This window comes from Amblyomma maculatum, chromosome 6 (genome assembly GCF_055883805.1).
Source record: "Amblyomma maculatum isolate TAMU_Amacu chromosome 6, ASM5588380v1, whole genome shotgun sequence".
In the NCBI taxonomy this organism is placed as follows: domain Eukaryota; kingdom Metazoa; phylum Arthropoda; class Arachnida; order Ixodida; family Ixodidae; genus Amblyomma; species Amblyomma maculatum.
In genome coordinates, this window is record NC_139349.1 from 154,616,261 (window position 1) to 154,621,208 (window position 4,948).

The window sequence follows — 4,948 nt, forward strand, 5'->3', positions numbered from 1 at the left end:
CTCCAACGTAAGCAGCCTCATGGAGTCAACGAAAAGCAGAGAAGTAAGAGTTATTTCTTTCCTTATACATGGCGTCCTATTCATTAGGGACCTATATGTAGAAAAAAAAACGAATGAAAAGCAGCAAAAAACCGGGTCGGAGGCAGGTGACGATACAGGGCGTTTTGTGATTTTTTTACCGGAATACTAAACCTCGTCCCCGATAGTGTCAATTAGTACCCTTAATTTTTCATCGCGGTAATCACCAACAAAAAATTAGCAAGGTTTCAACTAAGGTTTAACCGAGTTATACGTGCGACTCCACGGTTTAATGCGGTTTACCTGTTGGTCGGTATTTGTTTTTTCACTCTAACTTTGGATTTGATTATACTCTAGAATATACACACATTAGGCAAAGTGTTTCCTTTTACAGCATCTTCTCTTCCGTTCTGAGCCCTCAGGACACGGCGCGCTTCTTCGGTGAGACAGTGGAAGGACCCGACTCACTTGGGATACAGGTGTGATGTAGGCAGCCACGGCGAGCAGCAAAGGTGTTATATTTATTTTTCCTGTTTTTTAGTTTTTATTCTAATACTTTGTACCACTAATTATCATGAATGAATATTGTTTTAGTATTTGTTACAATTATCATCACTATTTTACATACCCTTCTAATACTTCTATTGGTAATTGATTTGCAGGAAATGAACGACGCCGTATCTCACAGGGACGCCTCATCGTTACGCCTCCATCGAAACGCAGTCACCGACCTCGGCGCTGCGTTTCGATGGAGGCGAAACGACGAGGCATCCGTGAGCTGTACGATGTCAGCGCACGTTAAAGATCCCCAGGTGGTCGAAATTATTCCGTAGCCCTCCACTACGGCTCCTCTTTCTCTCTTTTCACTTTAACTACCATCTTCCTCCTTTCCCTTACGGCGCGGTTCAGGTGTCCACAAACACAAGTGTGACGGATACTGCGCCTTTTCCTTCCTGTGAACCAATTATTATTATTATTATTATTATATTACCTTTCACGCACATCCTGAAGGCCCGGTGAGACCTTGTAAAATAATGCATTCGCACTAAAAGTCCCAGTGTCTCATTGCTACGCTGTGACATGTGCACAATATTTTTCAGGAACGTCTAGAGAACGAAATTCCTTAAGCGCATTTTTAACTAGAAGAAATGATACCATTAAGTTTAAAAGGTTATTCACCACGCAAAATTACTGTGTGTGTTGTGTTAGCTGTTTTGTTGCATTGGTGCCCCTCTTGATATTACTTTTCGAATCTGATATGTTATTGCAAGAAAATTGTTAACCACAATTGTCTTGCATTCTTGTATACAATATTGTCACGACTTAAGCCACGACTCAAGCCACAGGGAGCCGTGCAGGTACATGGTACCGTGAAGGTATAAGAGCCGAGAGTAAGGTTTGCTTCTAGCTGCGATGATTGTGTCCAGCACCAGCGTGCCTCTCGAGCCAGCCACCGCTTCGTTGTCGTCGGCACCAAGCACGGCGGCCGCGCGGCGCTAGGCACATGGCATTATCCCCCCCCCCCCCCGCGAAAGGGAAACCTCATTCCGATGTCAAGGTGAGAAGAGAAAAAAATTAGGGGTGAGGTGAACTGTACAATAAGTCAAGGTCTCACTTGCAGCGTCAAGGTTACAAAACGCGACATTGACACAGCGCTCAGTCACGTGAAAAGTACGGCTTTAAGCGTACCACATGCACAATTTCAGGTCGCTGATGCCGAACACTGACGGTGACACTTCCATCTGGAACAACTTCGTAGTTAACGCTGTTTAAGCGGCGCAGTACTTTATAGGGTCCGAAATACCGGTGTAGCCGTTTTTCACACAAGCCTTTGTGGCGCACGAGGGTCCAGACCCACACTTGGTGCCCTGGTTCGAAGTGGACTTCCCTGTGCTGAGGGTTATAGTATCGAGCGTCGGTGGCATGCTGCTCCTTGATGTGCAAGCGGGCCAGTTGGCGGGCTTGCTCGGCCTTTTCCGCGAAATGGGCGGCATCGGGTTCGACCGCTTCATCCCCGCACGGGAGCATCGCGTCCAACATCGTTCGGGCCTCGCTGCCATATACGAGACGGAATGGTGTAAACTACGTGGTTTCCTGCAACGCCGTATTGTAGGCGAAGGTGACATACGGCAGGATCTCGTCCCACATTTTATGTTCAACGTCAAAGTACATTGAAATCATGTCCGCCAACATTTTGTGGAGTCATTCCGTTAGGCCATTTGTTTGTGGGTGATAGGCTGTTGTCGTGCGATGCTCGGTATTGCTGAGGGTTAAGGTGTCCCGCAGTAGCCGAGCTGTAAACGCCATTCATCAGTCAGTAATGATGGTCGACGGTGCATCGTGTCTGAGCACAATGTCGTTCATAAAGAATCGAGCAACTTCGCCGGCAGTATCTCGGGCAAGGGCTTTTGTTTCAGCGTAGCGTGTCAGGTAGTCTGTGGCGACTACGATCCACTGATGTCTGTTCGAGGATAAAGGAAATGGGCCTAAAAGGTCCATGCCCAATTGCTCGAATAGGGTAAGCGGTGGTTCAATAGATTGCAACATGCCGGATGGCTTGAGCGCGGGATTTTTTTTCGGCGCTGGCATTGCACGATGAACCGGAGTGGTCACAAGACGCGGCCACGTCGGGTCGTCTGCAGGAGAGGGATATTCAATGACACCTCCACCAGTGTCACGACTTAAGCCACGACTCAAGACAGGAAGCCGTGAAGGTACACGGTACCGTGAAGGTACACGGTACCGTGAAGGTACTGTCCAGCAAGGCTACCTTGTGTCCAGCACCAGCGCGCCTCTCGAGCCAACAACCGCTTCGTCGTCGTCGGCACCAAGTACGGCGGCCGCGCGGAGCTAGGCCCATGACAATATGCATTGTAGTACATTTTATTGTTGTGAATGGCTCTTCGTCTAGTAATGTACTCTGTAGCCTGATGGTAAAGTAAAGGAACAAATATATATATAAGATTTACCTCATATGCTAAAAACTCCTAAGCGTTCAAGTAATTGAAATCATACGAGTGTTACTAGCTTTCATGTAAATTACTCATTGATGATTTCTTTGTTCCGCCTGTTTTAATAGTTAGTCGACAATACCTAATTAACTTTTTAATATCGGTCGAAGGCTTAACTGTGAATGGGAAAGCTTAGCGCCACGGAAATGTTACCAACCAAAACGCGAGAGCGGTGCAGAACTGAGTGGGCCTAAAACGTGGTCCGTCAGGCATGAAAGTGAGCTGCGAGTTGACCTGAATACATGCTTAGATCACCTGCTGCTATCGCGTCAATATAGCTTTTGGGGATCGTTTGACCAGCTCTGCATGGCGCAGTTTTCAAACTGGGCTAGAAATGTTAAGGTTAGGGTGCCCCGCTTATTCGACAAGAATGTACAACAGGATGCGACGCTTAAAATGTGTAGTTGGTTAAGCATGACTTTAACCTAGTGATATAGCGAAAGCTTTGTGTGTTGTAGTGATAGTCTTGTAGCGCCCTCTTGGGCGGCGCTGGGAACCCGGATATCGCACGCCGCCCAGCGAAGAAAATAACGACGGCGCCTGGTCGTGACTCCTGCAGCCTCTGCAGGCAGTCTTGTTCTGGTGCCAATCAGCAGCAGTATTTTCGCTCGCTCCTGAGGCGTTAGGCCTTCATCTGGTGACCTAGGACAAAAATGACCGATCCCGCAGCATCCATGGAACAGGACTCAAGTCCGCAGGACATCTCGTTTCTGGCCCCAGAACCCGCAAGTTTGGTTCCCCCAGATCGGGGTGAAATTTTGACTTGCCCGCATCAGCTCGGAGACGACGCGATACTACTACGTCGACTAGAGCCTTCCTTCCAACGTTGCCGGCGAGCTCGGTGACGTTCTCTCCGCCCCCATGGGTGATACGCCATACCAGCTCCTGAAACTAAGGTTCAGGAAAGATGCCGTCGGAGCGCTCCCCCTCCAGCAGCTCCTTACCGAGGAAGACCTTAACGATCGCTGCTCTTCCTAGCTTCTGCGCCGGATGCGCCAGCTTCCTGATGACAGTGATACCTCCAACCACTCAGCGTTACTTCGACAGCTTTTCCTCCAACCCTTCCCCAGCCCATCCGCCTCACACTTGCGGCGACGAGTGGTGTCACCTTCGATCGCCTAGCTGAGCTCGCCGATAACATTCGATGAGGCGACCTCCCCATCCGTCACTGCTGTTTTGCTGCCTACAGACCCAGCGATGTCGCGCCTGGAGGCCCGTCTCGATGAGCTTGCCGCCTCAGTCGCCGCACTCCGCAGCCTACTCCAGGAGACCCGGCCGCCTCATCTCGATCTACGCACTCTCGCACACACGCAAAGTTCCGAGTCCCAGTCCTCCGGCTCTCTGCTGGTACCACCGGTGTTTTCAACACCGGGCAACGAAGTGTACACTCCAATTCCATACAACTCACTCCAAACAAGCCCTAAATCATTTAAAGTAAGTACACGGGACTTTTAGGATTGCATAACCTATGCTGCTTGTCACCGTTACCCAGTGGTTATAATAATTCACTATTACCCTTGCAGCAGACGTGCTTCCTCATGCAGCAGATGTATCACAACCTATTCATAGTTCATTGCCACCGGATCCACTTCTGACCCATTTGACATCATCAGCAACCCTCAGGCATCATACACGGGCTCTAATTCCCCCGTGTACGTACCCATTCCCTCCCCCCCCCATCTAAAAGGATGGAGGAGGTATCTCTGAGACGGCTGAGAGTCAGAGTGGCCCTTACACCCACCGTTCGACACCAGTGGCAAAGTCCTACAATTCCAGTTCCCGACAAATGCACACTGCGAAGAACCTGCTTGCGACACCACTGTCCGGTATCTAATATGGACATGCCCAGGAACTTCGCATATGCGCCCCACCATTCTACAATAAGCTGGACTTTCACCGACTAATGACTCTAATGACTC